The 13,846-nt window shown below is 46.4% G+C and overlaps 1 pseudogene; it reads left to right on the top strand.

Moving 5' to 3' along the window:
* Positions 1–12,195: 12,195 nt before the first annotated feature.
* Positions 12,196–13,846, top strand: LOC137765670 (elongation factor 1-alpha 1 pseudogene; annotated as a pseudogene).

The following is a 13,846-nucleotide window of genomic DNA, read 5'->3' as shown; positions in this document are numbered from 1 at the left end:
GTTCTATCAGTGCTCAACCCATTTCCACACTGCCTCGAGATCTGCCAACTTCATAGACTTCTAGAATATCAGAGCTGGGAGAGGTTTTAGAGAATACCAAGTCCAGCCTCTTCATTTTATGGATGGAGAAACTGAGGCTCAGAAGGGGAGGGAACATAGCATATTGTGGGCTAAGCTGGACTTTGTATTTATTCAGTTATTGATTGAGCACCTACTATGTGTCAGCACTGCTGTAGGCATGGCGATACAGCGCCGAATAAGATAGATGAGATTACTGCTCTCATGGAGTCTAGGTTCCAAGCTAGTTGGGAGTGGGAGAGAACAGGCAACTAAACAAATAAACCAGCTAACGTCTCACAGAAACAAATGCCTAAACCTCTGTCATGGGTAACCTCCAACGCAGCAGTCTTCCTCCCCACCATGCTGCCATTCTCTGAGGGGGCAAACTCAGCCCTTCCTCCACAGGCAGAGGATGATGGGGCTGCAAGATGCCACCCTCTGAAAACCCCACAGACAGCCTCTCTGCTCTCACTGTGTCTTCTCTCCTCCAGGGGCCATGGTCATCGTCAGTGGCTGGGGGAAGCAGTTCTTGCAAAGGTTCCCGGAGACCCTGATGGAGGTGAAGTTCAATATATACCCTTCAGAGGGTGACACCTCTGCCCTGCATTGGACCTTTCTGCACCATAGTGCCCCTTAGGGGGTTAGAGGCTTCGGCAGGTGGTGGGTGAGAGAGGTACCAGGGGCCCAAACTCACCTTCAAAGTTAAATGAGACTGAATCCCAACTAGTTTGATCTGTTTGTTCTACATGTCATAGGGCTCTAGTCTCTAAACATTGCTTAATGTTTCTGTAGCTTATTAAAGTCTCAATTTATGGAAATTCTTCCAGAAAACAGCCGGCTTGGACACCCCCAAAGGTGATCCATCTATATACATCATGAAGATTCACATAACAGAGTAACCAAGAATGGGCCAAGGAATGGGCCTTGAGAGCTGCAGTCCTTGCAGCAATGAACTTGACTGTTGCATTTAGAAGTTTACATTCTTGTCATATCAGAAAAGAACACCGAACCAGGAGTAAGGAGCCATGGCTCCAAGTCCTGGCTCCTAGTAACCTGCTGCGAGATCTTAAACGAGTCATCTTGCCCCTCTAGACCTCAGTGTAGTATCTCAAGCTGCAAAGTCAGGGGCAACACTAGATGTCCTCCAGGAGCTGCCTGGCTTGGACGTTACCAGATTCTACGACTGCCACAGCTAGTCTCTAAACCCTTCAACATCCATTATTTTAGCGTACTTTAAAATTCTGGATTGGCAACAGCAATTTAGCCCTTCAATCATTAACTCTAGAGTGTTTATTCAGTGCCTCCCGTGTACCAGACATTGTATTAACTACTAGGTATGCTGGGAGGTAAGAGGACAGATCTGGCCCCTGGCCTCCTTGGGCTTACAGTCAGGTGGGATAGACAGAAAGTAGTTATCAGTGTGATCAATGGAATGAGGAAGAGGTGCAGGATGCTCCAGAATGTACAGCAGGGGCTCTGACCTTGTCTTAGGGGTACAGAAGGGCTTCCCAGAGGAAGTGACACTCAAATGATGCATGAGCGATGGATAGAGGTCAATCAGGCACTCAACAGTTTGCTGAGGACATGTGCTCACGACCACCCTGCCTGACTTCCTCTCCCCACTTCTCTGGGAAGGCCATGGCCCCAAAGAGACCTGAATGCCTCTGGTCCCCTCCCAGCAAGGGCCAACAGGAGTTGTGCTTTTGGGGGTGGTGTGACCCATTCAGTTCTTGGTTTGGCTGAATGAGACTCATATGTTTCCTCTTTTTATTCTAGACATCCATTCCAATGTTTACCCCCAAGCTGAGTCAAGGGCAATAATAATCACAATACCTTACTTTATGTAACAATGTATCACCTCAATTCAAAATAACATTTCCTGAGTACTGACCACGTTCCAAGCAAGCTATGTGAGATAGAAATGGACAACATACAGACCGAGTGTCTGGAGGCTCACACTGTGGTGGGGGAGAACGTAAGTGAATGCTTGCTGCAAGGTAAGCCTCACTAACCCTACACCACCTACTATTTATGCAGTGTTTGTAGTTTACAGAATATCTGCTCATTCATCTCCTCTTTGCGCAACAACTCTATGTGATTAGTATGTCAAATATTGTGACTCCCATTATTCGAATAAGGAAACAGAGTCTCAGAGATCTGAGAAAACAGTGATGAAGGCTACGTGCCCCAGGTCCCACAACCAATAATGGGAAGAGTGAGGAAAAGAAGACTGCCCATAGGTTTTGCATACACTGCCATATTTGAGATAATACATGTGCTAGGCAAGTATTATTATCTCCATTTTACAGATGAGAAAACTGAGGCCCAGAAAGGGCAAATGACCTGTGCAAGGTCACACAGCAAGTTCATGACTAAGACTGTACCAGAACATGGATCTCCTGATTCTGCATTCAGTGTTCCTTCACCTGTACCATAGGTAGTTTGTGAGGCCAGGCCTAAGGCAGACCCAGGCTCATCCAGGAAGGGGATGGGGATGAGTCAGCTCTAGAGGTGTCAGAGCAGCAGGGCTCCTCAGCCAGGGGTGGGGACCGACAGTGGCCTTGTGTTCCAGATCGAAATCCCAGTTGTTGACCACCGCATCTGCCAGGAGGCCTATACCCCACTGAAGAGGAAAGTGACCAGAGACATGATCTGTGCTGGGGAGAAGGAAGGTAAGTCAAGAGGCCGACGTACAACAGGGCACCACCAGCCAGGGAGGGGAGCCGAGCCTGGCAGTGGAAGGACTGGAGACCTTGGAGCTGGCAGGTTGAGTAGCGGCGTAAAGGGAGGAGTGAGGTGGGGGAGAGGAAGGACGGTCATGAGAGGAAGGATTCCACTGAAGAAGCTGCATCGGAGAGAAGGGGGCTAAGTAAGGAATTTCCATAATTCCTTTCTCCCAGCCCAGCTCTTGCCTTATGAAATGAGAGAGTCCTAACCTGCACCTATTAAAATCACTGAGGTCTGAGGAGGTCTGACCCACAACAGCTGAGAGTCCAGGTCTGGGTCCAATGGTCTACTGCGCCCCCTGGTGCCTGATTCTCTGAACTACAAGGCAGTTGTGGAGAGAAGGCAGCTTCTCTGGATTTGGGGCTAGGGAAGGAGACACTTTAACCTGCCTCACTTCTTCCTCTAGGCGGGAAGGATGCCTGTGCGGGTGACTCTGGAGGGCCCATGGCGACCTTGGATACAGAGAGAGGCCAATGGTACCTAGTGGGCACGGTGTCCTGGGGTGTGGACTGCGGAAAGAAGGACCGTTACGGAGTGTATTCCTACATCTTCCACAACAAGGACTGGATACAGAGGGTCACCGGGATGAGGAATTGAATTCAGTTCCTCACCTGTCCATGGTCGGTCAGCAGGAGAGGATAGTTATCTGATGCAAGATGCCCCTTGCCCTACACGCACCTCATTCAGCCCATCTATTACTGGCCAATAAAGGGGGCATCTCAGCCCCCTTCTCACTCTCTTTAAAGAAGCAGAGTAGCAGGGTGGTCAGAATCCAGGTTGTATCACCTACTAGCTTTGTAACACTGGGCAGGTGACTTCACCTCTTGGAGCCTCAGTTTCTTTGTCCATATTATGGAAATGGCATACCTTACCTACCTCATAAAAGTCTGATGAGGATCAAATTTAGTTAATATACATATAGCACGTAGCACAGTGCAGGCATAAACTAAGTGCTCAATAAATATGACTTAGCAGAAGGCCAGTGTGTCTACCAGGCACATTACGTTCTCTTACAAATCCTGGCTGGGCCTTAGGGCTGATCAGTGTGCCCCGCTCCCCTCAACCTTGACCATCTCCTTCACCTGCCCCCGAATGCTCCATGCTTCTTTGCTACCATGCATTTCCCAACCCCAATCCCCACCCCTCCCCATAAAAAGGTAAAAGAGACAATGTTCTTAGTCTATGGCACGTCCCATAGTGATGCACTTACGACCATGAGCTAGATACCAAACTGTGAGAGTGCCTGAGAGAAGCAGGCACTCTCACAGGGTGGGGAGACTGGGAATGGTGAATTAGGAAGTCAGACACCAGGTTCTAGAACCAACTCTGCCCCCAGCTCCCTGTGACTCTATGCAACTCCCTTCCCCTCATCCCAAAGGACCCTCCCAGCTCTGACAATCTAGGATCCAATGAAGCCATTTCTCCCTGAAGAGATGAGTTAAAGCCAAAATAACCGAAAGGCAAAAATGGCCTTAGGTTCAACAGAGCTTTGTTGCAGACCAAACACTGCTGCTACTGCAACACCCACCCCTGTGCACCACACCCTAGTTCCCAAGGACTAGCCCTGGCGAAGTGCTAGCCAAGGGGCCTTTCCTTATTCCTAAGCAGAGCCTCTGCTCTAGGCACCGGCCTCCTTTTCTTCCTGGGAACCTGAGTTGCACAAGGTAGGCCCTGGGAGGCTAGACTCAGCCCCCTGCACTCTCCCTCCCTGTGTCCACAGCTGACCCCAAGCCACCATTCCCCTGGTTCCTCACCCCTGTTCCTCACCCTGAACACCACAGCCCTGCAGGGTCATAAGTGCCTCCCAAGCAGAATGCCTCTCCTCTCCGAGAGCCACCTCCTCTCTCAGGAAGCTTCCAGGGACCTCCTCCCCTCCAGAGCTCTGAGATTTAAGCCCTTCAAGGGATCAGAAGCCCCAAGTCCCTGGCTTCTGTTCTATCAAAATTGGTCTTCATGCGAGACTTCATTTCTCGACCTGCACTGCAGCTGCTGGAGTCGTTCAGGGTCTCTTGCTGAAGGAAGATGATACTGAGGAATGAGAACTTATGGACACTAAGCCCTAAGCTCACCACTCAGGGACGGCAATTCACAGCCTGCTTTTGATTCTCTGAGCAAGTCATTCTACCTCTCTGTGCCCTGCTGTTTATTCTGTAAATGTAAGATGACAATCATACTCGATCCCACCAGACATTTGTCAAGCAAACTGGAGCTCTATTTCAGACACCAGAGAAGAACTGCAATGCAAAGTTTTGGAACTACCCTAAGGCATTCCAAACACCATGCCTTCCAATTTCACAGCAGTGCCTGGGTGCCCCCATGTGCCAGGCTATGCTGACTGCTATGCGGACCACCAAGATGAGGGGAACATGATTCATACCTTCCAGGAGCTCCTACAGGAAGAGCTGACACATACACAAGTGTCTATCATGAACAGAATGAACCCCACCAAGTGCTATGTGTCAGCACAGCGCAGAGGTGAAAGAAAGGCCATTCTAGTATGGAGACGTTGGAGGAGGGGGCATCAGAAAGGCATCCCAGAGGAGATGGTTTTGGAGCTCAGCCTTGAAGAGGGTGGGCATTTCCACAGGTAAGACACAGGGAGGCCTTCCAGGTAGAAGGACAACAAGAGCTCATGTCCACTCAGGCTTTCCTCAGATTACACTCTCTTCCCTCACAAAGAGGACATGTCCAGCAGACCAGTGCTCTGACTCCGGGATCAGAGCCAACGTCTAAAAGAAACTTTCTCCTTAAAATAAGACAACCCTGAGACTTGAAGCAGCCTCGGAATTTGTGTACAAATACTGACTTCTGGCTTTACCCAGTTTATCCTGTTTATTCCCCCAATTGCAATTTCATCCTGATTCTAAGGGATGTCTAGATGTGCTGCTGGACTTGGGCTTACCCTTGATCTACAAACATTTACTAGATATACCAGCCCCCGCACTGATGCTAAGGTCCAAGAAAACCAAATGTCTCACAGAGTCATAGAAGCAGAGGGTTGGAGTGTCTGTTAGGACCATATTGTCTAACTCTATGACCTCGTTCTTGAACATATCTAAAGATGGGAAACTCACTACCTCCAAATATAGCCAATTTCAACTTCAAAACGTGCTCTCAGAAAGATCTCTTCTATACAACCAAAATCCACCTCCCAGAATATACTTAGCATATCTAAAGCTATGATTCTGTACCATGAACGTTGTTATCAGCAATAATGATCATGCCCGATTTCATTAGAAACAGAAGCTGTTGCTCTACAACATGTGTAGCTGTAACTACACATTACTTCCAATAAAATCTGTATTGAGTCAAAGCATCCTGTTTGGCTTGTATGTTTTTCACGTACTGATAGTTCTGGTGAGTTGTGTTTTCGTTTATCAACATTTCTCTGTATCCAATTAGGATCCCTGAACCATGAAGAGAGAGAGAGAGATTATGATGGGAAGATCAAATTATCGATACAAAAGCACTTCTTAGGCTTTTCAGGTCAGTTCTGATTAAATACCTTGTTCTGTTGTTCCTGTAAGTTATCAAAATATCCCAGGATGCCAATCTTTCAATATCCAAATTGTATTTCTTGATTGTCACCCACACCTAGAATAGAAAAAACATTTTTTTTCAGATCATGTGTTCAATTGTTTGGTTCAGAAAATATGGCACCGGGTCTATGAGTGGCCTGTTCTGAATTGGAGTATGTACATTCCTTCTGCCATGAGTTAACCTTATTCCCAGGTGGCAGGAATCAAAGAATCAGCAACACTAAGAAGTCCTTCAAGTAAAGGTAGGCAACAATCTTGGAAGGAAAATCTATACCCCTCATGCAGCAGAGACAGTGGCCAATCTGGGTCTAGTATAGGACTTGAAATCAAGAGACCTAGGTTCTAATGCAAGCATATGTTGACTTCTTTATCCACTTAATTTCTCCATCTATAAACTGGCAGAAAAATCTTTGCCCTACCCCTGTCTGAGGGTTGTTGAATCAGATGAATTAGCATATAGGAAAGAACTTTGGAAACTAAATTAGCTCAAAATAAAAAGGTCTATGGGAAATAATCACTAAAATACTTTTGAGTATTTACCATATGATTGAGACTACACTAAGCTCTTACACAATTCTCTAATTTAGTCCTCATAATAACCTATGACAAAAGTACTATTATTATCCCCATTTTACAGCTGAGCAAACTGAAGCATGGTGAGGTTAAAAATGTGGCTCTACCTAGACACAACAACACCCCAGTAGCAATGAGCACACGTACTGTCCAGATTTTGGTTTCTAATACTATTCTCCAATAAAAGAAATAAGGGCTCCTTGAAGACATGGCTGATTCTAGGACCAGGGCAGGAAATATACAAGATGATACAAAAGTATCTGGTACCAGAAATTAAGTAAGTCACACAATGATGGGGGTGTGTGACACAGGAACCAACAGGAAGAGCTCCAATGGTAAAAGCTGGTATAATTTGAGCAGCAAAATATTATTGGATTATAACTCAAAGTATAAAATAAATACCCATAAATATATACTTATATGAATAAATAATTGAATAAAAAAATAGAAGAGAATAAAAAATAATTTATGTAAATACTTTGCCCTAAAGGAGGTGGAACATAGCTCCCCATCCCTTAAGTGTGGGCTGCATTTGGTGACCTCTTTCTAAAGAGTACAGTATGGAAATGGGGTGAGGGGAGAGCCACTTTATAGAGGAGAAACCTGACAAAACGTTGCCTCAGCCACACGAGCACAGTTAATATCAACAGAGATGAGTCACACTGCTAGTTTGTGACCTTGATATGCTGTGATGAAAATGTTGCTGCACCTCTGTGTTCTACCTCCCCAGATCTCATAAGCCCACTCTAATCCTGAGAAACATATCAGAAAACTCCCAGCTGTGGGATATTTTACACAATACTTGACCAACACTCCTCAGAACTTTGGAGATCATCAAAAGCAAAGAAAGTCTGAGAAACTGTCTCAGCCAAGAGGAACCTGTAATAGGTTGAACTGTATCCCTCAAAAGATATGCTGAGGTCCTAACCCTTAGTACCTCCAAACAGGACCTTATTTGGAAATAGGGGCCTTGCAGATGTAATTAGTTAAAACAAGGTCATACTGGAGTAGGTGACGACTGGTGTCCTTAAGAGAAGATGAGACACAGAGAAACAGACACATGAGGGCAGAACACAATGTGACGATGGGGGCTGAGATTGAAATCCCACAGCGGCAAGCCAAGGAATGCCAAGGAATGCCAAGGAATGCTAGTTTCAGCAAACTAGCAGAAGCTAGGAACAGACACGGAAGGATTATCCCCTACAGGTTTCAGAGAGAGCATAGCCCTGCCAACTGTGAGACAATACATTTCTGTTGTTTTAAGCCACCCAGTTTGAGGTGCTTTGTTATGGCAGCCCTTTATGGAAACTAATACAGAGCCTAAGAAGACATCTTTAGATGACATCCTGGGACAGAAAAAGGACATTAGGTAAAAACTAAGGAAATCTGAATAGTTAAGAATAATATATCAATACCGGTTTATTAATTGTGACAAATGCACCACACTAACATGGGATGTTAATACAGGGGAAACTGGTGAAGCGTATATGGGAACTTTCTCCATCATTTTCACAACTCTTCTAAAAATCTAAAAGTATTCTAAAATTAAAAGTTTGTATTTAAAACAATGTGACCTAAGATCTTGCAGCTAGGAGGTTAGGGGCACTGGAATTTGAAACCAGTTCTGATGGACTCTGGAGCCCAGGCTCTCGCTCCACTGGTTCTATACCAGTGGTTCTTGAACTAGGCAGCACACAGAAAACTCCTGGTTTAAAATTTTTTAACCACCTTAAAGAAATACTGATGTCTGGTTCACACCCTCCAGAGACTCAGATATAATCAGTTTGGAGTAAGGTTGAGCACTGGGGGCTTGGGAGTGGTAGTTAAAATTCCCCCAGGTGATTCTAATGTGCACCCAGTTTGAGATGCACGTTTCCAGGCTGTCCTGCTCATGTGTGACCCCTGAAGAATGCTGGGAGCCTTTATTTCCCAAGCTTGGGTTTTTTGACCCAGGTCATGCTTCTGGTGAGAGGCGGAGGAGAGGTAGACACCCTGCTGCTCTAGCCCTAGATCCAGGAGTTTTCTGCGACTCAGCAGCAACACCATCGCTAAGACATTTCTACAATAGTGTCTTCCTGGCAAGAGCAGTGCTCTTTTACTTTGCAGTGGTAAACTGAAGAAGGGGAAAGCATCCCAGGCATGGGCAATAGCATGTGAGAAAGCAGGGGTATGATAGGGTGTTTGGGGGAAACTGAGTGACTTGGTGTCCCTGGAGAGCCAGAGAAATTGGGAGAAAAAAGAAGAGCATCAGGAAGTACTGACCTGGGATGCTCAGCATGGTTTTGGGAATGGGGAGACACTTGAGGGTTTTAGACCAAGGAGAGACGTGATGAGCTTTACCTTTCAAATCACGCTTTAGTGCAGAGAGTAAACTGCGGGAGAAGAGCTTAAAGGTAGGGAGACTCAGTATGGCTTCCCAACAACAAGTGAGGCACCCTCTGGTCCTGAACAAGGGCGGGCCCGAGGAGAGGGAGGATAGGAATCGGCTTCCGGGGGCTCTGAGAACCTAGGGCTGGGCCTAGAAGAGCCACTTTGAAGAGATTCAAACCTCTGTTCGCACTTGAGGGTGAATTAGTAGAGAGTAGAGGGGGAAAAGGGCAGGGACCAAAACCTGAAGGCAGTAACTGTTTTCAGGTCCCTGGACTTTCTGGCACCGGTGCTCTCTCCAGAAAGGAAGCCAGGGCATTCTCTGAACTTGAGGGAAAGAGACAAACAGGGCCTTTGTGACCACCTCCTGCGTCTGGTATGTGTTGGCCTTTTTTCAAGAAGATAAGGAAAATGTCTTTTGTATGCAAAAACACAGGCTCAATTCCCAGCAGTGAGCTGCTGATCACAGGAAAAGGAGCTGGGACCCTGCTAATATTTAGGCAAAGTCTCCTAGGGAGGCCTCTCTGAGAAGTGGGGTGTTAGGACAAGACAGTGTTAAGACAGGGGAAGATGTGTCGAGCCTGGGTGTTGCCCAGGGCAAGTGCAGGATGATGAACAGATTAGTGTGGGTGGGAACAGATCTTACCCTCCAACATCCTCCAGTCCCAGGGGAAGTCTCTGCAAAGTAACATGCCAACAGGCCAGCACCAAACAGAGCAAGCCCCGGGGATCCAAAGGGTACAGCGTAGATGCAGTCCAGGCCCAAGGTCTTAGATGATGCTGACCTATTTTAAAAGTGAGGACTCTCACCTCCCATTCAGCTGTTTATCCTGTGACATTATTCCATCTTGCCCATCTCCTGGGACTATCCAGCTTATTTAATCCACGTCCACTAAACGCTCCCATGTGGCCCAGACTTGCCAACAGGATCCCAGACCACAGAATCCTTCCCTTAAACAATTCCAACAACAGCTCCCTTTGCTCTGAGTTTGCCTGTCCAAGGCCCAAATCCATATTGGCGGTCTAGGCCTCCCATTAAGTCTTTTTATTTCAGTGTATTTCATCATTACGAAATACTTTAAACATACAAAACAAAACAAAACAAACAAGATACAAATCCACATCCTGCTCAGACCTGATGAAACAACAGGGGACGCAGGGGACATTGACAGGATTCCAATTCAAGGAGTAAGTTGGTGCCATGAGAGAGAAGGTGCTTTGGATGCGTGGAAAGAATTCTGAACCCTGACCCTGAAGACGTGGGCTCCAGCCCCAGCTCTGCTGCCTAATGGTTCTGAATGCTCAAGTGGATCATGCTCTCTGCTCAGTTTCCACAGTCCCCCTCGAGTTTCTCCTTCTTTCCAACCTCTATACATGGCCAGCCCCAGGGCTCAGTCTTCGGGCCTCCTGTCTGTACTCTCTACCCTCACACCCTGAGTAATCTCATCTAATCTCATGACATTTAACATCATTGAAATGCTAATGACTTCACTTGCATCTCCAGCTTGGTCCTCTCCTCTGAACCACAGGTATGAATATTCAACTGCCTTGGCATTTCTCATGTTCAGTGTCTAACAGGATGCCCAAAAAGCATCTCAGACTTCACGTGTCCACAGTCAAGCTCCTGTTATGGCCCCCACTTCTGTTCCTTACACAGCCAACCCCATCTCAGAAAGCGGTAACTCCACTCTTCCAGTTGACCTGACCAAAAATCTTGGGGCGTGTTTGATTCCTCTTTCTCACACACCACACATCTGAGTCATCAACAAACCCCCTCAGCTCTACTTTAAAATACAGCCAGATTCAATCCCAGTTGCTACCACCCTGGTACAGGTCCCGACCCAGGAACAGGCACTATCCTCTCTTTGCTGAATTGCTGCAGGAGCCTCCTAGCTAATCTTTCCTCTTTCATTCTTGTCCCTCTATGGACATTCTAAACACAGTGACACTAAATTGGATTACATCACCCCACTGCTCAAACCCTCCAATGGCTTCTTGTCTCATTTAAAGCAACAACCAACGTCCTCATAATGACCTATGGCTTATATGCTCTGACCCCCATTCCCACTTAGTAATGACTACTAAGCCTGAACTGCATTCCAGCTGCATTGGCCTCCTCATGGTTCAACATTCCAGGCTGCTCCCACCTCAGGGCTTTTGCACATGCCCTTTGCCTTACTCAGTTCCTTCATCTTTTTTCAAATGTCACCTTCTTAGTGAGACCTTCCCTAGCTACCTAATCTAAAATTGTAACTCCATCCCCTGCCCTTCCTGTCCCCCTTGCCTACTTTATTCTTCTCCTTAGTACTTAACACTATCTAGTATACCACACAGCTTACTTATATTGTTTGCTGTCTAGTTTTTCTACTATCCATAAGGTCAGTGATTTAGTCACTTTACTCTCCACTATATCTCTAGTGCCTAGAACAATGCCTGGCACATAATATGTACTCAATAAACATTTGCTGAGTGAATAAATCTTGAAAATAGGGAATATCTTCTTATGTCCTCAAAATAATACTGTAAGCCTATTAAGATGGGAGTGAAGAATTATTGGGCTTAGAAGTGAAGGGATACGACACAGACTGAAATTCCAACGCTACCACCCAAGTCCTTGTATAAGGGGACACCTCTCAAGATAACTGCCTTTCAAAATGTGAATACCTTTAGAGCGAGGTTGAGTCAGAGTAAGATGTATAAATCAATTTGCTCCAGAAAGGAAAGGAAAGGAAGATGCTATGGACATTCAGATAAGAAGGTCCAACCCCAAGCTGACCTAGGCAGACTGAAATCTTGGTGTAACAGCTAGATGGCCTATTAGAGGGGTCAGGGTCAGGGCACTATCCCAAATGCCCGAGGCTTAGCAGCTTTTTTGCAACGGGTTTGCCGCCAGGACACAGGTGTCATGAAAACCACCACTAAACCTAAGCAAAAATGGGAAAGGAGAAGACTCACATCAACATCATTGTCATTGGACATGTAGATTCGGGGAAGTCTACCACTACTGGCCATCTGATCTACCAATGTGGTGGGATCGACAAGAGAACCATTGAAAAGTTCGAGAAGGAGGCTGCCGAGATGGGAAAGGGCTCCTTCAAGTATGCCTGGGTCTTGGACAAACTGAAAGATGAACATGAGCGTGGTATCACCATTGATATCTCCCTATGGAAATTCGAGACCAGCAGGTACTATGTGACCATCATTGATGCCCCAGGACACAGAGACTTCATCAAAAACATGATTACAGGTACATCCCAGGCTGACTGTGCTGTCTTGATTGCTGCTGCTGGTGTGGGTGAATTTTAAGCTGGTATTTCCAAGAATGGGCAGACCCGTGATCATGCCCTTCTGGTCTACACTCTGGGTGTGAAACAACTAACTGTTGGAGTTAACGAAATGGATTCCACTGAGCCACCCTACAGCTAGAAGAGATACGAGGAAATTGTTAAGGAAGTCAGTGCCTCCATTAAGAAAATTGGCTACAACCCCGACACAGTAGCATTTGTGCCAATTTCTGGCTGCAATGGTGACAACATGCTGGAGCCAAGTGCTAACATGCCGTGGTTCAAGGGATGGAAAGTCACCTGAAAAGATGGCAATGCCAGTGGAACCGCACTGCTTGAAGCTCTGGATTGCATCCTGCCACCAACTCGCCCAACTGACAAGCCCTAGCGTTTGCCCCTCCAGGACATCTACAAAATTGGTGGTATTGGCACTGTCCCTGTGGGTTGAGTGGAGACTGGTGTTCTCAAACCTGGCATGGTGGTCACCTTTGCCCCAGTCAATGTGACAACTGAAGTGAAGTCTGTTGAAATGCACCATGAAGCTTTGAGTGAAGCCCTTCCTGGGGACAATGTGGGCTTCAATGTCAAGAATGTGTCTGTCAAAGATGTTCACTGTGGCAATGTGGCTGGTGACAGCAAAAATGACCCACCGATGGAAGCAGGTGGCTTCACAGCTCAGGTGATTATCTTGAACCATCCAGGCCAAATCAGTGCTGGATATGCACCTGTGCTGGATTGTCACACAGCTCACATTGCTTGCAAGTTTGCTGAGCTGAAGGAGAAGATTGATCATCGTTCTGGGAAAAAGCTGGAAGCTGGCCCCAAATTCTTGAAATCTGGTAATGCTGCCATCGTTGATATGGTTCCTGGCAAACCCATGTGTGTTGAGAGCTTCTCTGACTATCCTCCTCTGGGCCATTTTGCTGTTCGTGACATGAGACAGACGGTTGCCGTGGGTGTCATCAAAGCAGTGGACAAGAAGGCAGCTGGAGCTGGCAAGGTCACCAAGTCTGCCCAGAAAGCTCAGAGGCTAAATGACTATTATCCCCAATACCTGCCACCCCAGTCTTAATCAGTGGTGGAAGAACGGTCTCAGGACAGTTTGTCTCAATTGGCCATTTAAGTTTAATAGCAAAAGACTGGTTAATGATAACAATGCATGGTAAAACCTTCAGAAGGAAAGGAGAATGTTTTGTGGACCATTTGTTTTGTGTGTGGCAGTTTTAAGGTATTAGTTTTTAAAATCAGTACTTTTTAATGGAAACAACTTGACCAAAAACCTGTCACAGAATTTGA

This window comes from Eschrichtius robustus, chromosome 6 (assembly GCF_028021215.1).
Source record: "Eschrichtius robustus isolate mEscRob2 chromosome 6, mEscRob2.pri, whole genome shotgun sequence".
Classification (NCBI taxonomy): domain Eukaryota; kingdom Metazoa; phylum Chordata; class Mammalia; order Artiodactyla; family Eschrichtiidae; genus Eschrichtius; species Eschrichtius robustus.
The sequence above is the reverse complement of the archived record's forward strand: the minus strand, read 5'-3'. Positions and strand labels throughout refer to the sequence as shown.